Source organism: Balaenoptera acutorostrata, chromosome 17 (genome assembly GCF_949987535.1).
Source record: "Balaenoptera acutorostrata chromosome 17, mBalAcu1.1, whole genome shotgun sequence".
NCBI classification, from domain to species: Eukaryota; Metazoa; Chordata; class Mammalia; order Artiodactyla; family Balaenopteridae; genus Balaenoptera; species Balaenoptera acutorostrata.
Window position 1 is genome coordinate 75,264,766 of NC_080080.1, and position 27,741 is coordinate 75,292,506.

Here is a 27,741-nt window from a genome sequence, read left to right on the forward strand (position 1 = left end):
GTACTGTATTCAATGGGAATTGAAAACAGCTGGTCACCATCTGCTGTAGATTAATTCTTCTTGTACTTGAAGCCTATAATTAGGTCATTCCTCAGCCTTCTCTTCTCCAGGCTAAATATCTTCTTTCTTCTAGCCCTTCCCCAAAGGTTTTATTTCCAATTATTTAATGGTCTTCCTAGTGTTACCCTCAACATCAGGCTTTCTGTTCTCCATACACCTCGAGTGGAGGGGGCTGATCAGTGTGAAGGGTTATGGGTGTTGAAGGTCACCACTGCCACTTTTGAGGAGTCTTTTTTTCTGTGAGTTGTTTATTTTCAGAGGGCCATTTAGAAATGAACAGCAGCCTTTGACTGCCACAGTGAAATTGGAAACAGAGTAATCAGACGGTTGTGCTTTGCTTCCACCCTAATTCCAGATACTCTGGACAATCGCTTTGACTTTGCACCCCAAATCTGTGAGATGGCCAATGCAAACCTACAGGGAGTAATTTCACTCTTGATTATCGATGCATCACTAGAACAGCATTTTGGAAGTGTCTTGGAAGCCTGGAAGGCCAGTGACAGCTGGAGACAGATTTTTAACTTTAAGCTCAGGAAACAAGCATCTGGTAGAGAGAATTGTTCTCCCTCTTAGGTCCAGGAAGTATCCTGCATGTGGAATAACCCCAGTGTCCAATCACCATTCTCCAAGGCAGTGGTTTTTACTTTTGTTCTTTCTGGAATTATGTATATGCAACCCATTGCCTAGTATCCAGATTTTTTAATGAAATACAGGAATATTTTGTGGATCAATCAATATTTGAAATGATTGAAATCATATCTTCACTTCTGGGGCTTTCTGCTCTGTCTCTCAAAAGTGTGCTGGACTTTTGGTTGGAGGAAGTTACCCTCTGCTTATCTGTCCTTAAAAGACTCCATCATTACTCAGAAATGATGGCCAGACTGGGTGATGTTCTTCGCCTAACTCTATTGACTGTCCTCTCCAGCTGCACGCACCATGACTATGCCAGGAACAGCCCCTAATGCGTGGATTCTGTGATTTCATGTGCGCAATCCCTTCGTGAGGTAGACAGCATCACCCTCATTTTCACAGATGAGACAGATACAGAGAGACTGTTTTTAAATGTGCTTACGGTGGCTTAGGCAGCAGAGCTGGGGTTTGGATCCAGGTCCGGCTGGTCTCTAGTGTCATCATGGCCGCCTCCGCATGCTGGTTAAACTGCAGACATCAGGATCCCATGCTCAGATTCTGAGTGTGGAGATGGGGCCCAGGAACCTGCCTTTTCAGTCAAATAACCCAGCGGAGCTGATGCAGGTAACCCAAGTCCCATGCATACAAAAACACTGTCTAACTCGGTCCCTGAATTAGAAAATTTAGGGCACTGTTCCTCAAACTCCGTCGTACATCTACCCAGGAGCTTGTTGAAAAGAGGTCTGGCTTCCACTCTGCAGCTACTGAGTCAGAAGCAAGGAAGGGTCGAGTCCGGATGCTGTATTGTTTTGTTTTTAGTATTTATTTATTTATCTATTTATTTGGTCGTGCCGGGTCTTAGTTGCAGCATGCGGGATCTCTAATTGCAGCATGCAGGCTCTCAGTTGCAGCACGCGGGATCTAGTTCCCTGACCGGGAATCGAACCCGGGCCCCCTGTGTTGGGAGCACGGAGTCTTAGCTGCCCGACTGACAGGGAAGTCCCTGGACGCTGTATTGTTAACGTGCAGCCTCGGGTATATTCTGAGTCACTCTGAAGTTTGGAAATCACTGGTGTGAGTCTTCCTGCCAGAGGTATCCTATGCCCAGCACTTCTAGATGCTTTTGCAGGAGATGGAGGCTGGTAGGGTGGAAGACGGGATGGTATGGGCTTAGAGCTCTTGACTTCCTGAATGTGGAAGGAGCTCTTGGCTAAGGAAACAGTGGGGAGATGACCCCTGAGAAAGCCTGCTTCCTCACCTCCTACAGAAGAAACTTTAACCCTAAGGATGAAAAGCCATGGTTTTGAAAGCCAAGTGTTGCATTTGATATCAGAAGTCCAGTGAAGGGATAACCATCCGTTATGATGTCGTAGCAGGTAGTGTTGCCTTGGCAACATAGCAGGAGATGTAGCAAGGAGATAGAAGAACAGATGGGCAGGTGTCATTCCTCGGAGAACACACGGGTGACAAAGAGGTTTACTAAAATGAGCAACGTAAAAAAATACTTGGCACCCTGAGAAAACCAGTCATAGAAGATGAAAACTCAGAAGATTTGGTTTATGAATATATTTTAAATCTACAAAATAATGTTTTAACAGCAGCGTCAGAAGAATCCTCACAGACGTCTGAGAAATCTTCATTCTATGGACCCTCCTTTGCAAGCAGCTTTCTAGTAAGTCACATTCTGTACCATATGCTAGTAATATATTGTGTGAGGGAAAATGAGGAGAGGGTTTGCACTTAAAAGCCAAAGCTACACAAGGATAATTAAACTGTCACCGGATGACCTGAAGAGAATTGATTGAATTCAGCACAGCAATTTCTTGAGTCAGTATGTATCAGGTAAATAGATGGAAATAAGTTTGAAGGTTCATGCACACTTGTATTTAAATTTCCGTATTATAATATTTATAGGCGATATTTAAAAATGGATCTAATTTTAATTCCCTAGATGAATTGTGACTCCTATTTATTTAATTCATTTTTACTTTGAACCAAGGAAAGGTTATTACTTGACACTTCAACATCTATATTCCATCTATTCCTCAAATGCATGATAACCTAATGAAGATTATTGGGGGGGGATCCTCTCTATTTCAGTAATTCAACTTCAGTAGTTCCTTAAGTACACAATTACTAAATTTAAATCATTTAAAAGGAAACATATGCAATCTATAAAAATGTTTATCCCATCACTTGATAGAGATCAAGCAGGTTTTCTGCCAAGTTAGGCAGTAAACAGATGCTGACCTTAGCAGATGGGGCATGGGGATTCCTCACATTTTTCTTGTTTGAACTGGTCTGTGAGCTCTAAGGATGGGAAAAAGAATGACACCTTATGCACGTGAATGAATTCCCCTCTGGATACTCCTTGGGATACCCTGAGAGACTGAATCCTTCCTATAGACAGGAGTATTCCCAGTTTTTGTTGGGCTGCTTCCCAGATCCTGTGCAATCCTACCCTTCCTCCTCCTGACTCCCTGTAATTTACCTATTCTAACATCTCCTTTTGCTTCAGAGCCTGGTAAATGGTAAATGGAACACCTTCCGATCAGAGCATCTCTCTGCCTTTCTTTGGAGGCATCTGATTTTTCCTTACTCCCCTGTCGTCTCATAACCGCTCTGGGTCCCTGTGTTCCACTCTGCGTCACAGATGACACCTTCAGTCTTCCCAGGATGAATTTCCCACACTGCTTCCTCCTGTGAGAAGTGGAGCCCCTGAAATCCAATTCTGAAGCAGGCAGACTTGCTCAGGATATCGTTGGAGAGCTGAACTAAGCTCATTGGCTGTGTGGGACCCACGCTGTGTATTCCTGGTCACCAAAATCCCACCCTTTCCTTATGTCAGCACTAAGGAAGGTAGTTGTAGGGAAAATTGAGACCTGCTTTTACAGTGTGACCAAGTGAGAAAGTTATGGAATAACCTCAGTACATACTTCCCACTTAGGGGTTTTCCTGGAGGTCAAGTGGTTAAGACTTTGCCTTCCAGTGCAGGGGGTGCAGGTTCGATCCCTGGTCAGGGAGTTAAGATCCCACATGCCTCATGGCCAAAAAACCAAAACATAAAACAGAAGCAATATTATAACAAATTCAATAAAGACTTAAAAAAAAAAATCCACATCAAAAAAAAAAATCTTTAAAAAAAGCCAACAAACACCTGCCGCCTAGAACATAGAAAAAGGAGAAGAGCCATTGTTGGTGATAAGCCCGGAGCTCATGCCTTCTATTGCTGATAAATTACAGGATCCCGGAGTCTCAGGAACATGGGGGTCTCCTCATTGCTGGCAGTGGAGTCAGTTCTCTGGTTCGCGGACCTGGAAGTATCAGGTTCTGACTCCTGGGTGCCCTTGTCCAGTGCCTTTTCAGGGCCATTGGAGAGTTGCACATGGGATGATGTGGGGTGTGCTCAAAGCAGTTCACTTTCTGTTGGTGCAAATACTTGGGCCTTGGGATTGCTTTAGAAAATGAGAAATTGTGGGCTCTCCTTCACTAGATCTGAGTTTCTCTGGTTTTTGTTTTTCTTTCCTATTTCTGGCAATGCAACTCCCTTAAATCATTATTTTAAATTCCAGGACTCCAGAGGTTTGCTCATAACCACTGGCAGAAATCCTGTGTGTCTGTTTCCCAACATGGGGTCAGGTCACGCTCTCCCATGCCTCTGGCTTTCAACTGGAGAGGTGAGTTTTCTTCTTTTTTAAAAAATTAATTTATTTTATTTATTTTATTTTTGGCTGAGTTGGGTCTTCGTTGCTGCGCACGGGGTTTCTCTAGTTGCGGCGAGCGGGGGCTGCTCTTTGTTGCGGTGTGTGGGCTTCTCGTTGTGGAGCACGGGCTCTAGGCACATGGGCTTCAGTAGTTGTGGCTCGTGGGCTCTAGAGTGCAGGCTCAGTAGCTGTGGTGCATGGGCTTAGTTGCCCCGTGGCATGTGGGATCTTCCTGGACCATGGCTCGAACCCGTGTCCCCTGCATTGGCGGGCGGATCCTTAACCATTGTGCCACCAGGGAAGCCCGAGTTTTCTCCTTAATCTGCCCTGGAATGTTCCCCCGGCCTCCTCTTTGAGCACCATCACCTGTGTCTGCCAGGAGAGACGTTGGTCTAATCCCTCCTTCTCCAAGGCTGTATTCGGGAGAGTCTATCCAGATCTTGGGAATGAAGAGTTGAGCAAACAGCAGTGACTATTCGTTCACTCCACTCACTCTAGCCCTTGAAACTGGGCAGACTCGCCACACATCACACGTGGGCTGGCTTTCAGAAGCAAGCCACGCACGATACTGGTGGGAGTGGTTGCATATTCTAAACAATATCCACCATTAAACGTTGTTTAGTAGTATTTAAATAATGTGTTCCTTTCCTTCTCCCAGAAGTCTGCTTACACTCACTCTCTCGTCTTCTGGGCTGAACTCTTAGCCCTAGAGTCAGAATTCATACTCTGTCGCCCTGGAACCCTGGGCCCCCTTCTTGGCAGTTTGAATGGTGGCACTACCCTGGTTTTCACGTCTGTCTGTTGCTCCAGTCGTGGCCCCTTCCTCACGACCTCCGATCTCTCTCTAGCCCTGTAACCCAAGAAATCCTGAGCGTCCCCAGGATCGGAGGGAAAACACACAGCGGGGAGACATTTCTTTGCCTTCCTTGTCTCTACATTTTCTAGTGTCTTTGTTCCTGGAACAACTAAATAATCCGGAGGGAAAAGTTAGAAAAAAGCACATTCCTTGGGAACAGTGCACAGCCCCCTAAAACTATTCCTCCCAACAGTCAGGGCTCTGAAAGATCAGTCCTGAGCACAGGATGAGAACGTCATGAACAAACTTCGCTTTGGGGTCAGTACTTGGATCTTGGGTCCTCCCTACCATGGGCAACCTAACTGGGCTGTCGTTTTGAAAAAAGGCGGGTATGTCATGCTTTGGGGTTGTCTCCCTCCTTCCCTCTTTAACTTGCTTTCTCTTTTAAAGATTTACTGCTTACATATTATGCGTTGAGTGCAGTGCTCTGTGTTGGGAATAGAATGGTGTACACAGACAGACACTGTTCAGTCCAGTGCGGGGAGAGTCAATTCATCACGTATTATCGTTGTGAAAAGTGCCATGATGGGGAGGTGTACAGGGCGCTATCATAGAGCAGAGCAGGGACGCCTAATCTAGACATGGGAGGGTCAGAGAAGCCCTCAGTCACTTTACAATTGAGATCTGAACAGTGAATAGGAGATAACCGGGGAAATTTAGACTTGGTGATGATGGTGATGAATGGGAAGTAAAAAGAATTTAGGCAGCAGATGTCTAACAGATGTCAGCCATGTCTCCCTTCTGCTAAGATCTGGTTAGGCTGGACTCCAATGCCCATCTCACATTCTGCAGAAGTTCAAAGTCGGCCTCAAGATCTCTGAGACTGGCTTTTGGGTTTGTGTCTCTTATCCCTGGCAAACTCTGCCCTTTCCTTAATTGCTACAAAAATCTACTCACACAAAGAAGTTAGTCGTGGACTTAACTTCCTTCAGCATTTAGGGGTCACACTTCTTGGCCAGATTAAGCAGAGTAAGAAACCGGAGACTTTGTTTTGAAATGTCCTTTGCTTGCACGGCCTCAGGGGCTTCCTCCCTTCTCCGTCACCTTGAATGGCCCAGTCCTGCCCCCGTTCTTGTTCTCCTCTCTTCCCTCCCCTTTCATCTGTCCTTACTACCTCCTCTCAGGACAAACCCACAGAATTCCTCTCACTGTTCATCTGCTCAGGGTCTTATCTTTTACCAGTGGTTTCCTGAAAACGCAACCCCTTGACTCTGATGGTGGGAAATCCAAGCACAAAGATTGACTATAGAGGAGAAATATTGAGTCATGAGTTTTCTTGCTCTCCCAGGATCATTCCATAAATATTCTCAGGCATAGGGATGGTTATAATATACGCTACCCACTTACGTAGATCACTTCTGTTACTGCTGCTACCACTGCTGCTGCTGCTAGATCAACAGTACAGTTACCACGACTTACGGCCCTTCCTTCTCCTGTTCTACTGCTCCTTATTGAGTACTTACTGGATGGAGCTCCTTACATCTGTCATTTCGTCTCATCATCACAACACCATTAATTAGGTATTATCCCCATTTTACAGTTAAGGAAATTAAGGCTTAAAGAGTTTAAGTAGCTTAAAGTCACTCAGCCAGCAAAGGGTGGTGACAGCCAGTCTTGAAGCCATACATTGAATCGTTATGATAGCACGGTCACTGCTACAAAGCCCCTTTCCATGTTTCTTGGCTTTCATTAAAATATAGGTCAGGTGTGTGCCTTTGTGTATAGTGGTTAACAGTGCCATTCATACTGTAACACAGTCTGTGGCTGAAAATATGTACATTAGTTGAAAAAAATGGAAAAGTATCTTCACATCTGTAATGAAAGTCAATGAGACAATATATTTGAAAATTCGGTTCTCTTTTCAGAGATGGTTTAGCAATATACACAAATACAACTGGAGAGTAAGGCACACTTGCCACAGCTGAACTGTGTTCTGTTTCAGTTTCCTACAGGATTTCACCGTCGCACTTATGGTTATGATTTCACACTGAAATATTTGCATAAGAGAAAGCTTGTGATTAACTGCATATTGCTTGAGTGTTCATCTGTGAACATGACGAATCGCTGTTTTTACTTATTCCTTGCTTCTCAGTAAAACAATCAAAATCCTGACAAATATCTAATATATTTGACAAATATCTAATATATTTGAGGACCACAGGTACAAATTTCTGCATTAGTACTTCTCTCCCTTCCTATCTCCAAATGGGTAACTCAGAATCACTCCCAATAAACTTTTCCAAACTGTTACCTGTGAACTGTGATTCAAAATGCTTCACACATTCCCATAGCACTCTGCTTTTAAGTGTCTAAAAATATGGAATTGAAATGCAAGATTTTCACGCTTTAGTGAGATTTATAATCAGAAAACTAGCATCTGCATTTTGGCCCCAACATCTACCAGGTCGGTGACTTACCAGCCTCAAATTCCTTTTCTGTCGGATGGGGTTGTTTAAAAATATGGAGGTCTAGGGACTTCCCTGGTGGTCCAGTGGTTAAGACTCCGTGCTTCCAATGCAGGGGGCCCGGGTTCGATCCCTCGTCAGGGAACTAGATCCTGCATGCCGCAACTAAGACCCAGAACAGCCAAATAAATAAATAAGTATTAAAAAAAAATATGGAGGTCTAGGGAAATATGGGAGTTTCTAGAAGCATACGGTAGGGAGTGGGCAAAATTGTTGAAGGTGATCAAAAGGTACAAACTTCCAGTTATAAAATAAATAAGTCCAGGAGATGTGATGTACAGCTTAGTGATAATAGTTAATGATAACTGCATTTACATTTAAAAGTTGCTCAGAGAGATCTTAAAAGTTCTTATCACAAGAAAAAAACCTTTGTAAGTCTGAGTGGTGATGGTTGTGTTGATCATTTCGCAATATATACAAATATCGAACCATTATGTTGTATACTTGAAATATAATGTTTTATATCAATTATATCTCAATAAAAATTACATTACAAAATTTTTAAATGTATATAGAAAAAAGAAAGACTTATGACATCACTTTTGGTGGGTTAGACATCTGGCGAATTTCATAATCAAAAAAATTATTCGTAAAACTATAGTGTATCCGTATTAAAGAAAGGAAAAGAAATACTGAGGTCTGGGGAAAGAACAAACATTTCCTGAATACCGCATATCAGAAACCCCCCCGTTAAGTCCTTCACATCTGCAATGACATTTAATTCCCATGACACTCCTCTATGGTAAATAACATTATCCTTTACTTACAGACCAAGAGGCAAAGGCTAGGGAAGTCCAGACATGCAGGGACCCACTAACAGGCAGGATCAGTGGCAAAGAGCATCCGGACAACTTCTTACTAGGAGAAGGAAGCCCAGGCAGCTGAACTTTGTTTCGAAATCTTCCTTTTCCTAGTTCTTCTGTGACCAAGTTCGTCTTCAGCACACGGTCACGGACGGTGTCCAGCGAAGCCTTCCCTGTGGTCTTGTCTGAGTCCTTCTCCTCTGGTCTTGCACATGAGGGCAGGTCCCTCCCACTAATCCTCTTCCAGTTCTTGGTAGTCCACATTTGTTATCTCTCAGTCCACACTTGGGGTTGTGTGTGTGCGTCCCTCCCCTTCTGAGTCGCATCCTCGGGCAGCCTTCTTTCTTGTCTGGGGCTTCTTCCTTTTTTCTGAGATGCCTGTTCAGGATCACTATCTTAAAACATTGAAAAGCAAACATACGATATGAAAATACTCCCTCTTTCTTTGTGTAGAAAGAAAAGTATGACTCTTCTGCCTAACTCTAAGTTGGTAAATTTATCTTTCCAACTATTTCCTTTCCTTCTCCCTCTGGGTATATTACAAAGTATTTCAACTTGGACCCTTTGAAAATGGAATTAATTATTTTCTTCCTGGAGTCTCCAAGCACCTTCTTCTGGGGTCCAGCACCTCCTTCCCCCCTTCCCCTCTCTCTCCCTCCTTTCCACCTTTTATCCCTCTCCTTCCCCCATCCTATCACTTACTTCCTTTACTTTGGCTCCACATCACCCAAGCCAGAAACACAAGAAGCATCCTCAATGCCTCTCTCTTCCTCATATTCCTCGGGTACCATGTCCTATTTATAGTAGCTCCTAATTGATCCATCTTCACTTCCTTAAAAATAGGAAATCAGGGACTTCTCTGGTGGTCCAGTGGTTAAGAATCCGCCTTCCACTGCAGGGGGCACAGGTTCGATCCCTGGTCAGGGAACCAAGATCCCACAGGCCACAGGACATAGTTGTCACACGCCACAACTACTGAGCCTGCACGCACTGGAGCTCGCGCCACAACTGGAGAGCAGCCCATGCACTGCAATGAAGATCCCACGTGCCGCAACTAAGATCAAATGCAGCCAAATAAATAATTAATTAATTTTTTAAAAAAAGGTGCTTTTGATGAGATAAAGTAGGAAGTACACAGGATCACCTATGAAGCGTTGTTGCAAAAAAAGAAAAAGGAAAAAAGAACATTTAATCTAAATCTGATTAAATCTTTAGATCTAGCTATAGTTTACAGGAAATTCAGGAGATGGAGGAACATGTTAACTGATACCATATGGATGCAATCAGCAGAATCCAGAAAATGAGAAATTCTGCAGGTTTCTCCAACAAATAAGTGGCAATAAAAATAGCACAACAAAAAGAGTAAAGAGGGACTTCCTTGGTGGCGCAGTGGTTAAGAATCCACCTGCCAATGCAGGGGACACTGGTTTGATCCCTGGTCCAGGAAGATCCCACATGCCATGGAACAACTAAGGCCGTGCGCCACAACTACTGAGCCTGCACTCTAGAGCCCACCTGTCACAACTACTGAAGCCCATGCGCCTAGAGCCTGTGCTCTGCAACAAGAGAAGCCACCGCAATGAGAAGCCCGAGCACCGCAACGAAGAGTAGCCCTCTCTCACCACAACTAGAGAAAGCCCGCACGCAGCAACAAAGATCCAGTGTAGCCAAAAAAATAAAAAGAGTAGGGAAATCGTGATGGTATAAAGAGACATAAAAGACATCATTTGAATGCAATGTGTGCGTCTTTTATTGGATCCTGGTTTGAACAAACACGTGCATGAAAAAAGTTTTGAGACATTTAGGGAAAAATTGAAAATATATTGAGTATTAAATGATATTGAGACATTAATATTAACTTTATTATTTGAGATAATGATTTTGTGGTTTATGTTTTAAAAAGTCCTTTTGTGTTAGTTTGTTGGTGTTACATTCTGAAGTATTGATAGATAAAGCAATATGTTTAGCACTTATTTTGTGCTATACACAAAATACACAGTTTTTAAAACATTTTTAGGGGCTTCCCTGGTGGCGCAGTGCTTAAGAATCCGCCTGCCAATGCAGGGGACATGGGTCCGAGCCCTGGTCTGGGAAGATCCCACATGCCGCGGAGCAACTAAGCCCATGTGCCACAACTACTGAGCCCGTGCACCTAGAGCCCGTGGTCCACAACAAGAGAAGCCACCGCAATGAGAAACCTGCACACCGCAGCAAAGAGTAGCCCCTGCTCGCAGCAACTAGAGAAAGCCAATGCACAGCAACGAAGACCCAACAAAACCAAAAATAAAAAATAAAACATTTTTACATACAATAACTCATTGAATCTGTATAGTAACCTTACTAGGTAGGTATTATTATTATCCCCATTTTACAGACTGGGAAACTGAGGCACAGAGTGGTTACGTAACATGCCCAGGGTCTTGCAGCCAGTAAGTGGTAGATTCAAATATATCACAAGAGTTTCTTGTTTCCTGTTGTCTCCCAGACTTTGTTTACACGCTCATATATTTCCATAGCTGTAGTTGTAATACACTTAAAATCAGATACTCAGACTTATGTTTATTAGCATATTCTAAACATTTTCCCCAAATTTTACACAGACCTAAACGTTACAATTTTAAATGACTGTATCACATTCTATTGAATCATAACTCAGCATCACAATCAGTTTGATTGTCTCTCTTTGGAAATTTAGGTTGTTTTCAAGTTTTTCTGTTACATGTAATACTAGAATGATTGTGTTAATGCATGTAGCCTTTTATTTCTTTAAATTTTTTTTACTTAGGATGAAAACCTTAACATCAGACTAGTTGTAAAAGAATGTAAATGGTTCCATCATTCTTGATGTGTAATGAAATCAAGAAAAGCTGTGTAAATATGTACTGTTAATAGCATGAGAACCTTGTTTTCTTCCCAACTGTACTGAATTTTTGCTAGGTATTCTTGCTTACTTTTGAATATGTATGTAGTAAGGAGTTCCCTGGTGGCCTAGTGGTTAAGATTTGGGCTTTCACTGCTGTGGTCCAGGTTCAATCCCTGGATGGGAAACTGAGATCCCACTAGCCACATGGTGTGACCCAAAAAATTTAAAAATAATAGGTATATAGTAGAATTTCTCTTTTTTCATTTTCACTTATTTATTAGGAATTTTGGATTATTTTTAATAAAATGTTTCTTTCCCTTTTTAACTGCTGTATTTGCTGCAAATATCTTTCTAAACTATTGTTTCTTTACAATTTTAATTTTAATAGTTACCTTCAAAGAAATTAAAAACCTTTTTATGGGTCAAAATGGTTTGTCTCTTCAGCTATAATATCTCCTGTTTCTTGACTTTTAGAATGTCAGCATTCTAATACAAATATTGTGGGTTATTTGTTTATGGCCAGAGGGCTATTTGATTTTTGGTACACATGGATTAAATTGCTAGGAATCATTAAAAGTCCCAGAAGTATCTAAGCAGAGCTCTGGAGGATAGTTGGAGTGTCATGGAAAGCTGTGCAGATAGCTGTCTTCCTCACCGTATCTACACCATGCTGTAGCAGTTCACAATTTAATGCCCACTGCTACTGAATTTATTTACAGTTTGAAGACCTGGAATCCTTTCCTGCAACACAGATCTGGCCCGAGACAGCAATTCCTCCAGTTTTATGGGCTACACAGCTATTTGGAGGAGTATTTGAGGTGAACTGGCAGGTGCACATCTAATAGTGTTATTTGTCTAGGTCTGCACAATGGCACGTGACAACGCTGGGATATTATTAAGGAAGGTTGGTTGTGTCAATGCCCACGTGTCTCCTAAATTGGCATTTACCATCTATAGATTCCACACTATCCCAGATCAGGTTCTCAGCTTTAAAGCTTCAAACATTTAACATTTTAAGCACACTTGGTATGAATCCAGCCATCAGGGGCCGACTCCCATTAACTCAGGTGACAAAAGACTGATGTATACATCAAAGTGCCAGTATTAATTGCGGTGGGAACTCTGAGCATCCCTTTGACGGAGAGATTTAGGCCAGTATGACGAGCATATGCTCTCCCTCCTGGCAACTCTCTTTGGGGAGTAAAATTATACTCAGGAGATTCCCTAGTGAATGCAGAATCAGAGCAAAGAGAAGGAGTTGTCTGGCTTAGATAATTAACCACATTGGGTTTCAAGTCCACTGATCGTAGGGCTGGGGTCTGTGGGGTCACTCCACCTGCTCCCTTTATCAGAGCTTGTGTGGGTACCACCCCCTGGTGGATCTTCATGTTTCCTGATTCTGTGTGTGAGGCTGACCATGCTTTCAAGCTCACTCTTTCTTCTGATAGGGTTCAATATAATTGACTAATTCTCTTGATTGCCTGATTACAATCACACAGCAAGTCGGCCTTCCTGTGGTAGTTCTTGAGTCCTCTTGGATTGGCGTTTTGGGTGTTTCTGACCACATTTCAACAGTCTCTTGGATTAACCAGATGGCTAACCTCTTACATTAAATGTAGAATCACCAGCTTAGCTCTTTGGGGACAACTTTTTTCCATGTTCTTGGGGGGTGGTCACTTTGTGTTACCTGCTTTGGCTGTCTACATTGTGGTCCAGGGAAAGTGAGGAGTTTTGGCCTCTTTTTCCTTCAATCCCTGGCATCTCCTTGTTGCCCCTTCTTGGGAATTTTCCTCGTTCAGACAGTTGGTCTTCACCTTTCTTTGCAAATGTCAGGCCGTGCAAATTTGGGGCTTGGTTTTCTTCCTTCAAAAGTCACTCGTGAGCCCTCCTGAGCTAACGCGCAAGGCCCAGGCTGATCTGCGGGGCCACCCGGGCCTCCAACTGCTTCATCTCAGCTGGGGTTTCCTGACTGTCCTCACACCCGCCCTCCGCTGCTGCCCTCTCCCGGGCTCCCCTCCCTCTCCTCTCACCTGGTCCTGGTTCCTGGCCTCATGCCTGGCTCACCAAGCCCAGGCGAGCTCTGCCAGCTGCTTGGTGATGGATGACACTCAGGGACACGCTGGCAGTTTGGCCACGTCCCAGGACAGTCTTTGTTAAAACCAACAAAATAAAATGTGCCTGAATAGATAATGTACTACTTTGGGGAAAAATTTTAAGATGTTTAAAAGTATGTTAAGAATAGTAAATTTCACAGTATTTCCCAGTGCCTGGCACAATGGCTTGGGCTAACAAAGAAACAAAAGAGCAGAAGTGAATCGTTTTTTTCATTACAAAGATATATCAAATGTAGTTAACTGTTCATAAACACCATGCCAAAACAATAGCATTTTTGTTATCAGAACTGTTGATTAATCAGGAATTTATAAAACGTATCAAATGTTGTAGTTGTGAAAGTTCATCTTCAAACTGATTCTATCATTTTGTGGGCAAGGACACAGCACTGGCTAGAGCCAGGTCGTATAGAATTCACATCTTCTGGTTCTGAGTTTAAGGCTCTTTCCATTATAATTGATGACACAGAATCATTTCCTTCAGTGATCAGCACCCCAAAGGCAAGTGTGTAGACAGGTAGAGGTGAGCAACTGGCTTAGAACTCAGCCCGAATTGGGATCAAATCCTGGCTCTGCTGGTGCCAAGCTGAGGGGCCTTGGGCAAGTTAATTCAGCATTCTGAGTATCAATGATTTTCCAGCTGAGAAGCTGAAATGATAATAATAGCAAATAATGAGAATTATTACCATATAATAAAGTGGTAATAATTCACATAAAGTACACAAAGAGATTAGTCAAATAATAGCTTTTATTACATATATATGTATTACATCATTATATAGCCACTGTGTCATCAGTCTAATCAGTGGAGACATAAAAACTGGATGGTCAAGGCTTGTGAGGATGCGTAAGAATTCTCTTTTTATAGAACAGGGTGTTATTACATTAGCCTGGTGTTTCTCATGGAAGCTTTTGGTTGGAACATCATTTTTGTGGTACTGAATTATGTATTTCATAGTTATTTGCTCCAATGGTGTTCTATTTGAATTCCTGAAAAAGAAAATGATGAGCTTGAAAAATAAGTTGGAAAAATAAGTAATTAGATTGAATGTAGGTCATGGTGAATCTGACTGTTTTTTGAAACTGTCCCCTTTTTGAGAATGCAAACAAATCCTGTATTTGTATAGGAGTTTGAGTGTATGAAGTACTTTCATATCTATGATCTCATCACATCCTCATGATACTTTATGAAATAGTATGTTATTTACATTTTCATACATGAAGAAATTGAGCCTCAATTTATTTTTATTAGATTCCCATCTAGGATTCTAATTTCGGGACTTTTCTTCCACACGGTCACCAGCCCTGGAGAAATGATGCCTGTATGTGACGAATGAAAGGTAGGCTTCTCACAAACATGTGCTTGTCTTGCCAAGTGCCTTCCTCATCAGGCTGTTACATGTCGAGGTCGACAACTACAGAGACAAGCACGAAGAGGGCACCTCCTCCACGCCTGAGACCGTGTCAGTGTTCTTATGCGTGTGTGCCGGGCATCGCTTATTTGCTCTTAGACCCAGTGTCACCCTTTTCCCCTGCTCTGTATCTCCAGGAATTACCTTTCGCAGGCCACTCTGTCTTCTGACCTCTCCCTCCTCCAGGCAAGGAGACTACAGGGTGGTGGAGGCCTTTCTCCCCGTTCCCATCTGCCTTGTGTGGGCTCTCCACATCCAGCTAGTTCTTCTCTGTGGTGTTAATTCTCCTGCCCCACCATGGTCCTAGCTCCTGCTAGGGACCCTGACGCCTGGGCTCTGTACAACTACCACCTTCCTTTGACCTGCTAGCAGCCAATCTCAGGATGATCTCTTTATTCTGTCTGGCTCCTCTTAGCTCTTCCATCCCCTGTGGAATCAACTCCCTGCCTTGAATTCTGTCTGTGTGAAAGACCTGGAGTGGTTTTGTTTCATGACCAGTCCATGCAGCTACAACATGATATTTACATCTAACTTTGACAGCATTCCTGGGAGGAGGCAATACTATTATCTCCATTTACAGACAAGGAAATTGAGGCTCGAAAGAGGCAAATGATGTGGCCAGCCTCATATAGTCCATAAATGGGAGCTCTGGGGCTCAAATCCAGCACTCTCCAGACGACAGGTGACTCTGATTGAGTGCATTCCAGTGTCAGGCCTTGGGACCTGAGGGTGCCTATATGCGCCATCCCTTGTGGCCCTCACAGCCTCCCCGGTTACAGGTGAGCACCCAGAGTTCAGAGGCATTAGCTCGCCAAAGGTGCAAAGCTAGTAAGCAGCAGAGAAGAGATTCAAACCAGATCTTTTCTGACTCCAAGCTTGTTCTTTCTACTCCTACAAGCGCTTCCCAAAAGTTAGTGTGTATCACAGCTGCAGTGGTGTGGCGTGGTTGAGATATAAATTCCTAGTCCCCACCCCCAGAAATTCCAGTTCAGTAGGTTTGAGGAGGGGCTCAGGAACAGGCACTTTGCACATCTGCCCTAAGTGATGCTGAGGCAGAGGGTGTGGGAACCGCATGGGGCCAAGCTCAGCCTCCATGCCTCCCCCCACCCACCTGTGACACCCAGGTAGCCTCTGCATCCTGTCCCCACCTGCCTCAGTTTGCTTGTCTGTAAAGTGAAAGGTTGGACTGGATAATCTCCAAGGGGATCCTAGGTCTCTGCTGAGTCCCCTGTGCTTCCAAGGGGACCGCTGCTGTACCACTGAGCCCTCCAAGGGCACAGCTGAGGGCTGCGGGTCTGGGGTTCCTCATGGGTCCCCCAGGCTACGAGATCCGACAGGAGCCCTGTGGCTTAAGAGTAAAGGAAAGCCCTGTTTATCGGTTTGCAGTAGTTGGCAAACTGGCATTTAAAAAAGGAAGTGAATGGTGGGGTGCGGGTTTTAATTCAGGGAGATATTTGAAGAACTCAGTGTTTGCTCTGAGAGGTCATTAAATAAGTTTTGTTCCCACACTCTCTGGAAAAATGATGCTTCATTAAAATGGCAACATGAGGTGTAGAGAAAACGGTGAAATTGGGAACCCTGAAAAGACACATTCACTAGGTTCCACTTAAAATGTAAAAGGAGTGTAAAGAAAACAAATGGACATTTTCTTGAGGCAGCTGAGCGATACAAAACACAGGCATCTTTGTCTCCTTCTTGAAAACTTCCACAATGGGTTCTCCTTTCTTCCTCTTGACTAATCTCTACTTCTAAGAGGTGTTGAGTTTCCGCCAAACTTTCTGCTCCGCTCGCATCAAAGGCTGCCGTGTAGTGAATAGTCAGCTCTCACCTACCGATCCCCTTACTCACTCCTGCCCAGCGCACTTAGGTCATTGCCCATAATTAGCTCACAGACAGAATTTCCAGGCGGGGTCCGGGAGCATCAGTCACAGGGATGAAGGGGAGGTCGGTGCGTGGGAACCGCGGGAGGAGCCGGACGCAGAGCGCGCAGTGGTCCCTACGACCCAGTCGCCGCAGATCTGCCCGCACGACGCTGCGATGCTGCCTCGGTTCCCCTCCGGCCACATCTGTGTTCGACAGACAGGTCGTGTTCGTTTCCACCCAGACTCAGGGGTGCAGAATACCCCATGGGGGGAGGCAGGCGAAGTTTCTGTTTCTGCTGTCTCATGACCTCTCTACCTGGTTCCAAATGCGTCTGGCTTCCAGGTTGGGGTTTTCTTCGTACCGTTAGCGGTTCTGCGCTTGGGGGTGGGGATGGAGTTGGGGGTTGGCGTGTTTAACAACTAATGGTACGAGGGAGACTTGGCTTCTGCTTTGGTCCCCGCTGCTTTCTCCTTAAAGCCCTGATTTCTCGTGTTTCATTGTTTCATCCATAACATGAAGGTGATGGTTCAGAATTATTAGCTAATAATGAATAAGAGCGAGGTCAGAACACTTTGAAAATACAAAATAACTTTAAGTATGACATCCTCGGTTGCTATTTACTAATATCCTCTACCGGGAGTCTGGGGTCTCGTTGGTGCAAGTGCCTCAGGCGACCTCTTCCCCCGAAAGCTGGTTCCTGCTCCCTGACGCTTCAGAAAGCGCTGGGGCCTGCGAAACTGTGAGTTCAGTGCCAATCTAAGTCTGGTCGGTTTTGATGCCTATATACTGTGTGCCTGTTCTCTGGGACCACCTCTCAACACCACCTTGCCCAGCAGCTGAGTGCCCTGCCGTGCATAGGGCAGGAGGAGGGCTGGACTCCAGCTGAGGACGAGGGCCTGCTCCCAGGGGCTGTGTGCCGCTGCGCCTGGGGCACTTCCAGATCCTGCAGCGCAGAGAGCTTTTCCTGGGGGAAGGGAGGGCACTTTGACACAAGAGAAAGCAAGTGGCCCAAACCTAGTGAAGTCTAAAGCAGCATCAGGTCTATGCTGTCCCCTGGTGGTCATGTGTGGTACTACAGCCAGCTCTCGGAGTCGCTGTGACGTTACAATGAACTCTTCTATCTTTTTCTAACCTACAGTATGGAAGTCCAGAGACTTCAGGAGTCAGTCAAGATAGCCTAAGGGCAATGAAAGCATAGATCTAAATCTTCTCATGGGCCTGAAGACAGAACTTTTACTGTAGGAGCCATTTAGTCTTTACCTGGTAAGTTGTATAAACTAGTAAACAAGGCCAGAATAAAAATGATGCATTTAATGGATTTAAATTGGTTTAGACGGTTATAATTAAAATTATATTATTTAGTCTATTTTGACTTCTACCAGGTTTGTTTTCGAGTTCCATCTCATTTTTACGGTTTTACAATAGTCTTGGGGGAAGAGAACGATATAGTTTTAATCCCTGTTTCACTGATATGGAAACAGAGACAGGGGCCTAAAGTCTCTGCAGAGTCAGGGTTACAGGTCTCTGGGTCCCAGATCAGAAGTCATATGTGGGACAGGGTGACCAGGGGCAGACCTGGAGAGCTTTCCTCTTGGATTCATGGCCTCAACGCCCTCCACTTCTGCACATTCCTGTCACTCGCGCTAGGAGTGTTTCTAGTCAGCTGTGTACGCTCTGTTAGGCATTTCAAATATGTTTCTGGAAGTTGTCAGGGCTGTCCTCTATGAGGCCTGAAGGCAAAATGCAATGTTTGTAGTAAATAAGTACTACAATTATACCAGCTGTTGAGCGGATGGATTATTTCCGGGTTGCTTAGCCATATGGGCTGAGGGTTGAATTCCGCAGCGGTGCCCACATATTATGCACAAGAATTCTGTATTCCTGGGCTCTGAGAGTCACACTGAAGGCGGCGGTGCACAGTCTACTGGGCAGGATATCCAGGTGTGGTCAGCAGGGTTCAAGAAGTTTATGGAGATGGCAACAGAAGGTTCTGGAAACTTTGCTGGGATGGCACTTCCCTTGGACTACTTCCTGGAGACTGATATAGAGGAGATGGGCAGCATCAGAAGCTAGACGTACAGTGTTTTACAAACCGTGGGCTCCAAGGAATGTTCGTTCCTGGAATCCAAGCCACCTCTCTATGGGATTCTCTCTTCCCATCTCTCTAAGTCTCTGTTATGGGCTGAAATGCGTTCCTCCAAAATTCCTACATTGAAGTCCTAACCCCGGTATCTGAGAATGTGACTTTATTTGGAGACAGGGCCTTTAAAGAGGTAATTAAGTTTAAACGAGGTCATTAGGGTGGGCCCTCATCCAGTATGACTGCTGTCCTTATAAGAAGAGGAAATTAGGACACAGACATGTACAGAGGGAAGACCATGTGAGGACACAGGGAGAAGATGGCCAAGCAAGCCCAAGGAGAAAGACTTCTGCACAAACCTACCCTGCTGACACGTTGATTTCAGACGTCCAGCATCCACAATTGTGAGGAAATAAATGAATGTTGTCTAAGACAGCCGGTCCATGGTACTCTGTTACGGCAGCGCGAGCTGCTAAAACCGTCTCCTTTTGGATTTAGGGAGCATGCGTGGAGGACCCATCCACTCAGAATCAATACCAACCAAGTGAAAACCATCAAAGCCACTCTGTAAGGAACTAAAACATCTTGAAAAGCAGGAAAGTGACTTGTGAAATAACATCTGGTTTGAATGGCATCCAGTATCTTTTACTAGACAGGATATACTAGCATGATTTCTGGAGAAAAGCCCAAATACATGCCCCAAATATGTACACCACAGTAAGGATTGAATATAAATCTTTTTTCCCCTGGCTCGATGGTGTCCTCTGGAAGGAATCCAAATAGTATGAAAAATGTCTTCAAGTTTTAGTGAATCATGCAGCCAAGTTTTATGGAATCAAGCTACAAAGCTATCAATTACTACAAGAAAAAAATATTTGCCTACGTCACTCTTAATTTTTCTTTAAGCTGCTCTGAAATATCTGGTGTTTAGCTTATAGGTTACATTATTTGATGAAGCTCTACAAAAGATTTAGTAAAAAAAAAAAAAAAAAAAAAAAAAAGGAACCTAAACACCCAAGACTTGGAATCCAGCAAATGCAGCTATTCTGCTTGGTTTCATCAATGGTGGCCATGAGGTTGATGTTGGTGATGAGATAATTTTTACTGAGTGTTTCTCATGGCAAAGGCACTAAATTAAGTGCTTGAAATAGGTCACTTAGCTTTCACAGAAACACTAGTAAATAAGACGCAGTGTAAGGTAGCTGTTCAGTCTTGGTCCCCGCTACTACTCAGCCTTGTGATCTTGAGCAAATTACTTTACTCTCTGTGACTCAGCCTTCTCATTTCAAAAGTTTGTTGTTCATGCACAAAGTGCTTGCAGTAGCCCCGGCACAGGATAAGGTTTCAGTAAGTGTAGGCTACCGGTGTTTTTCTTTCTTCCTTTTTTAAAAAATATTTTATTTTTGGCTGTGTTGAGTCTTCATTGCTACGTGTGGGCTTTCTCTAGTTGCAGCGAGTGACGGCTACTCTTCATTGAGGTGTGTGGACTTCTCATCGCGGTAGCTTCTCTTGTTGCGGAGCATGGTCTCTAGGCGCGTGGGCTTCAGTAGTTGTGGCACATGGGCTTCAGCAGTTGTGGCTCGCGGGCCCTAGAGCGTAGGCTCAGTAGTTGTGGTGCACGGGCTTAGTTGCTCCATGGCATGCGGGATCTTCCTGGACCAGGGATCGAAGCCATGTCCCCTGCATTGGCAGGTGGATTCTTAACCACTGCACCACCAGGGACGTCCTGGTGTTTTTCTTAATGTCCTCAGATGAGGAAGCAAAGGGCAGTAGAGATGTGAGGCACTTTGTTCAGTACCTCGGGTACCATTGTGGAGGGGGGGTCCAGGCAGGCACAATGCTCAGCCTCTCCAGCACCTCCCATTTGGTGATACTATCCTTTGCAGGTACTTGTGACCTTATTCTTTCTGGGACACGCATGAGGGTGATCTTAATATGTGTGGCATGTGCTCCTTTATCCCTAAATACGTCCATGTGCATTTTCTAAAAACAAGGACATTCTCTTAAAGAACCACAGTAAAATGATCAAAATCAGGAAATTAACATTGATTAATAACATCTCATCTATAGACCTTATTCAAAATTTGCCAACTGTTTTATTTATGTCCTTTATAGGAAAATCAAGTAATTCTTTTCTGGTCCAGGATCCAAGCCAGGGTTCCACCTACATTTTATTTAGTTGTTCTGTCTTTTTAGTCTTTTTTTCACCTGGAACAATTCCTCAGCTTTTAAAAAATTTTTTATTTTTTGCTTTCATGACCTTGACACTTTCAGAGCACAGGCTCTTTATTTTGAAGATGGCTCCTCAATTTGAAAACAGATTTATTTTTAATGTGCACTTTCTGGAAACACAGCAAATTTATCTAAAGGAGTGAGAAAATAGTGGGAATATATGAGGTATCACAACAGACACCAGGTGGGAATATTTTGAGTTGGGTGGATCTTCTGATAACACTTAAATTGAAATACATTGGTGGATATCTTAGTTGACCCTGGTACAAAAGTAGTTCACTTTTAGTCTTAATAAATCAGTTGCTTCATATGTAAGATTATGGGTTTGATTTCTACGGTCTCCAGTATTCCATCTGGCTCTGGAATTCTTCTCGTACTTTGAAATTGTGATACGTTGTTAATGGTGCTATTTACGTGCTTTCTTTACGTGTTCCCACGCTGGTTTCCCCTCGGAGAGGAGTATCCTAGTTAACATCGCTTATCTCCAACCATTCAATTCTCTCTCCCTCTAACCTTTACAATTTTTATTCCATTTTCTTCACATCCTCAAATGCCTTATTTTGACCATGCTTCTGCCACGTGGCTGCTCTTGGAATGTAGAAATGCCTCGGATTCGGATGCTAGGACTCTGATTCCCAGACATTTCCTCCATCGAGGAAACGACCGGCTCCTATGGAACAGCACTGCCCGGGCTGCTGGTGGTTTATTCTTCCCAAGAAATCACTTGCTGTGTATACATACCTGGCAGGAACTGAACCACCTGCTGAATGACAGTGTAGACAAGGGGTGGCCGCAATGCCATTGTTTCCTGGCTGGCGGTTCTCAGGCACACTTTCTAGATGTTAATTCCAAGGGCTCTATTTGCTCCTTTTGGGGTAAAAGAAAGAGGCAAAAGGCCCGTTGGAATGTTAGACTTTGGAAGTGAGTCAGAGAATAATGATGCTAAAGAGAGAGATGACATTTTGCTAACAATGACACAGTGAAGGTGTAGAGTTATTGTTGAAATGGGAAAGAATTGGCTGTTTACTTAAAAGGTGGGAAGGAAGGTTGGGAGTCTGCATAAAAGGGAAAGTGTGAGTTCCAGAGAGCCATCTGCTTGCTAGTTATGGAACGAATGGAAATACAACAGTTTGCACATTCCAAAGCACTTTCAGTACCCATGCCTCCATGCACCCATCCACCCATCTATTTGATATCTGTTTATTCAGCACTTCCCCGCTTCCATCCTAGGCCCCAAGGATGCAGAGGTAGAAAAAGGAAAACCTCAGTCCATTCAGTGGGGCAGGCATCGCAAAGGGTAATTACAGTGTGGTGTGGTAGGAGCCGTAAAGGGGCCATTGATGGGATGTTGGGGGCATAGAAGAAGGACTAAGTCAGGAAATGTATATGGAGTAGGAACATTTCATTAGGATCTTGCAGTATGTGTAGGAGTTTGCTGTGTAGATGAGAGGAAAGATTGCATTTCAGGTACATGCAAGACCTGGAGTTACAAACAAAAAGGAAGTGATCTTGTGAGGTCGGGGGAGGCAGAGCCCTTGCCTTTGACTGGCTCTGTGGGTACTTACAGCCAAGCAGCATCTGATTAGGGAGAATCAGCCCAGCTAAAGTCAGGAGGGGGAGACACTAACTTAAGCCCCCTCACCGTGCCCTCCTGGACCTTCCTGAACCTTCCTCCTTTGGTCTGTTGGAGGGAAGGGGCTGTGAAGGTATTTGTTTAATGAAAGAGAAAAATGAATAACAGTTTAAGAGAGTTGTTCTCACCCTGGGCTGCACTCCGGAATCTCCTTGGGAAGTTTTTGAGATTTACGTGGTCAGACCTTTGTCCAGAAGCTCCAACTCAGAGGCCTGGGTGGGCCCAGCGCTGACCCCCTTGACAGAGCTTCTGAGGTGCGTCCTTGGTAGAGACCATCTGCTCTATGTGTTTCCTCTACCAGGAGTATCTGCCTGTGGGGGGAAGGGACATTGGGTGCCCTACGTCCCTCTCGGAAGATAGGCCCTGCGGAACCTCTTGGGGGAAACACGTTCTGTCTCCCCTGTGCTGGGTGTAAACTCTAACGATAGGTCCGCCACCCCCTTCCCACCAGGTGCGGCTCAATCCCAGGAAATACTTTCAAGTAAGATTTTCTAATCTCCTCTAGGGTCTCAGACTCCATCTACATCATACTTTGTGTTAATTTTTATAATCTGGTTTTATCATCAAGTTGGAGGCTGAGAAGAGGCACATCCAGGGCTACTGGGTTCTGGTTCTGCTTCATTTCGTGACCGAATGCTGATTCCATGGGGTGTTCACGCTGTAAAAATTCAGCGTGCTGCTCACTTACCATGTGTGTACTTTTCAGTCAACATGTGATATATTATATTTTCCAGTTTTTTTTTTTTTTTTTTAATATGAGGTCTTCAGGGTGGGTTTCTAATCCAATATGGCTGGTATTCTTTTTTTAAAAAAAAATTATTTATTTATTTATTTATGGCTGTGTTGGGTCTTCGTTTCTGTGCGAGGGCTTTCTCTAGTTGCGGCGAGCGGGGGCCACTCTTCATCGCGGTGCGCGGGCCTCTCACTATCGCGGCCTCTCTTGTTGCGGAGCACAGGCTCCAGATGCGCAGGCTCAGTAATTGTGGCTCACGGGCCCAGTTGCTCCGCGGCATGTGGGATCTTCCCGGACCAGGGCTCGAACCCGTGTCCCCTGCATTGGCAGGCGGATTCTCAACCGCTGTGCCACCAGGGAAGCCCCCAGTTTCTTTTTTTTTAATTGAAGAATAGGTGATTAACAAAGTTGTGTTAGTTTCAGGTGTACAGCAAAGTGATTCAGTTATATATATATATATAATATATATATATATTCAGCTTTATATATATGTGTATTTCAGATTCTTTTCCATCATGGGTATTACAAGATACTGAATATAGTTCCCTGTGCTGTACAGTAGGTCCTTGTTGTCTATTTTATATATAGTAGTGTGTATCTGTTAATCCCAAGTTCCTAACTTATCCACCCCGCCCTTGCCCTTTGGTAACTATAAGTTCATTCTCTGTGGGTCTGTTTCTATTTTGTAAATAAGTTCATTTGTATCACTTTTTTTTATTCCACATATAAGTGAGATCATATAATATTTGTCTTTCTCTGTCTGACTTACTTCACTTAGTACGATCATCTCTAGGTCCATCCATGTTGCTGTAAATGGCATTCTTTCAATAAGTGAATCATTTTAGAGTTGAAGTCGTAATGAATGCAGAGCCCGTGTTCCCCTTGGCCAAACCCCTCGCGGTGGGCATATTCCCAGCACGGCCCCGGGCGGCTCTGTGCTTTGGCAAGGATGTACCTCGGGGTCCAGGCAGCGGCACAGTCCCCCATATGTGGAAGGCTCCACGGGCTGTGGGAAGGGCAGACTTGGATTTCCTGACTTTTGTCCATTGATGGTCTCACTCACAGAGTTGCATTAACTTGGTTTTGTAGGCTGAATGAAACCATTGGCAACTTTCTGATTTGTTTTTTCAGCCCCAGTAGAGGCTGGTAACTAAGCCAGGAATTCCCAAACTTTCCCAGGCCAGCGCGGAGACACACTGGGACGTCTTTTTCTTCTCCCCCGTCCATCTGCAGGCCAAGTGCGCATCGGTCAAAGGCAAACTCTGAATTGAGCTTTGTGCCAGTCTCTGCAAAGACACCCAAGAGCGTGTGATGGGGAAAGTGACAGCGGCGGTGGCGGCGACATCTGCAGTGCCAGCCCCGTCCCTATCTGCCACAGAACGCGTGTGGGCATGCTTTATGAGAACAATCCACCCACCAGAGAATGGGGCTTTTGACATCAGCTGAGGCCCGGGCTGCCTTACAATGAGAGGCCTGTTGGTGAAAGGGAGACTGTTTAATGAACTGAGAATCAGAGGCCAGCTCTGGCCATCTGGACTGAGCATCTTTGGAGCAACTCTTCACTGTAAATGGCTACACGGAAGCACATTGCCTTTCCAAGAAAGCAATTGAAACAGTACATTCATATTTCAAAATCATGCACAGTAAATTCATGTTTCAAAATCGTGAACTTTTAGATATTTCTGTGTGTGCATGTGTTGGAAAGCATTGTATAAAGGTTAGATATTACCACCTTAATTAGCACGGAAGCCTGAAAAAGCATCCCACTTTTGGTTCTGAGGTCAGTAATGATAATGGCTTTTTCCTGACACCGGGTAGCCATGTCCTGTCAAGGATGTGAAAACACTCTGAAAATGAAATCCATTAAAGCCCTAATGATCAGGTGAGGAAGGCAGGTGATCACGATTGTCACCACTTGGCTGGCAAAACACTGAGACCCAGGGCGGATGGTGACTCACGACCAAGGTCGAGTGGCAGGTGGGAGGTGGAGCTGATCGCTAATTGTGTCCTCCAGCCCCTGGCGCTGGGGAAGGACATGCAAAGCTGGGGCTGACTTTTCCTGGCAGGCCCGCTCTTCGCAGCCGGAATGCAGGTGGCACTGTTGTGATTCCTGGCGTAACCTTCAATGCGTCAATGAGCATGTTGGCTGCTGCCAGGCCCCAGCTGAGTGTCACAGTGCAAGACCCGGGCTTAAGCGGTGCATGCCGAGGTTCTCCTAGCAGCGTCTCATTTATTAGCTGTGTTGGAAAGAAATCCCTCACAGCTAACCGGGTACCTCTGGATTTTAACAGCTGTGGTTTATAAGGGATTGGGGAGAGGGTTGTTTTCAAAGTGCCTTTCAGAAAGTATCACCTTAGAGGGGAGTTTCCCTTCTGATCCAGGAAGACGACTGGCACCAGTTCTCTGCTCAGAAAACCAAGCCCGCAAGAGATATCAGGTTCTATTTTCTTACAACCCATTTCAGCAAGCGTGCCTTCACACCACCTTCCCGTCTCTTCCCCTTTGTTGGCAACGGTCCCGATTGGAAGGGTTTTAAGTCCAACGTGTCTTAGAAGGTGCCCCGCACAGACTACGTGGCTGGGGGCTGGCAGTCGTGGTTGGATCGGGGGGCCTCGAGGGTCCCTTCCAGTCTGAGATGTTACGACTTCAGAACGAATGCGTCTCAACTCCCAACATGAAACGGGAATAACTACCAATTACCGAGTACTTTCCACATTCCAGCCCTGTGCTGAGATCTTAACGTGTTACTCTGAATTCTAACAAAATTGTTGTGAATATCACCCCCAGTTCACAGATGAAGAAACTGAGGTTTAGAGAAATTAAAAACCTGTCTGATAACACAGGTTTAAGATTTCGTAAGTGACGGTTCCCTGGAAGTTGATTCCAGACCAGGCTAATTCCGTGCTCTAAAGCCACAACTTCACCAGGACGAACTTTAGTCGCCTTGTGGTTCCCTCTTGTGAGATGAGCTCAGATCCCCAGCTCTCAGGGTAGCTGGTGCTGGTCTCTTGTCAGACCCGGTGTTGAAATCAGAGAGGAAAACCCCAGACAAAGGCTGAGGAGGTCCTGGTGCACGAAAACTCCTCTCAGCTTCCCATCCTCCTGCCAATCAGAGATTCTCTAACTGTAAATACAAATGCCCTTGAAGAGATAACGCATTAATTGTCACCCATTAACACTATTGTGTAAATTAGTGTAATTTAGCAAATGCTCAGAAGGAAGAAACTCAAGGTCCGTAGGTCCATCCAGATTAATTCCACCATGGGCACCAGCACTAGGGAACTCTGAGACATCTGTTCAATAAAGATTTGTTGACTTAATGCCCAGTTTTGCTTTCCAGTGGGTCGAAAGCATAATATTTATTAGAAGGAATGCTTAAAATTCTGACCCTTGTGTATGCAGAACACGTATAATAAACTACAATTTATTTTAAAAATATGGTCTGAGAAGTCAGATTTATTATACATGTAAATATACTTTTTTCCACAAAAGGAGATATCTATATCTATACATCTTCATCTATATTACATATAGACATCTATATCTGTCTCTTTCTCTCTCGGTATATATTTGCATTTTGTGAAAAAATTATCCCTACCATCTGATCCCAAGGGAATATTATTTCTCATCCAGTCTGTGACTAACTGTATTACGAAGTAATGCTTCCTGTCTTTCGAGTGGGGTACAGGTCCAGTAGCAGTCTACCCGGACTACTTTTAGCTGTAAATGTTTTGTGACATCAAAAGTCACTTCTCTTCCACAATTAGCTCTAGAGGTTTTATGCAAATAATTAAAACTTCTTTGTCATAAAGGAGATGATAATAATAGCCAAGTGGCCTTAAGCCGTGTGAAATATGCAAGTACAATCTAACACTCATGGTGAAAAAGACAATATTTTAGAATAATTCAAGCTTTGCAGTTTGTTTTAACTTTGGAATGAAAATGAACTCAAAAGGTAAAAAAAAAAAAAGAAAATGGCTTTATTAGATGTCAGGGTGTTGAGACACAAAGTATACAAGCAGATATTGCAAGAATATAGCTTCATCTCATCACTCAATGCCCATTAAAAAATCAATACCAAGCTCAGATTTCCTCCATGAAGCTAATGTTTTTTTCAGATTTTATGAGGATTTTTTCAACTTTGATGTTTTCCGAAATGCACTGCAGGCTCCGCTGGAAGTTGCCTGATGACGCTGAGTGAGGAGGATGGTAGCCTGCCTCCTCCTGGCTGCCAGGAAGACGAGGTTGGTCTGAGCGGGGTCAGGGGCCTGCTGACAGTGTGTCCCATGCGGCCCC

At 44.3% G+C, this 27,741-nt stretch overlaps 1 protein-coding gene across 11 annotated transcripts in view; it reads left to right on the forward strand.

Moving 5' to 3' along the window:
* CA8 (carbonic anhydrase 8) overlaps positions 1-27,741 on the forward strand; it is a 240,120-nt gene that overhangs the window by 34,175 nt on the left and 178,204 nt on the right. For 5 of the 11 annotated variants that reach the window (XM_057532108.1, XM_057532107.1, XM_057532104.1 and 2 more), the window contains 4 exons: positions 2,289-2,362; positions 4,263-4,367; positions 14,745-14,832; positions 17,906-18,030. The exons of 1 other annotated variant lie outside the window; for it this stretch is intronic. The gene's annotated coding sequence lies outside the window, so the exon portion shown is untranslated. Of the gene's footprint in view, positions 1-2,288; positions 2,363-4,262; positions 4,368-14,744; positions 14,833-16,835; positions 16,988-17,905; positions 18,031-27,741 lie in introns of those variants that run through there. 5 more of the 11 variants (XM_007168576.2, XM_007168577.2, XM_007168575.2 and 2 more) reach the window with 4 other exon arrangements.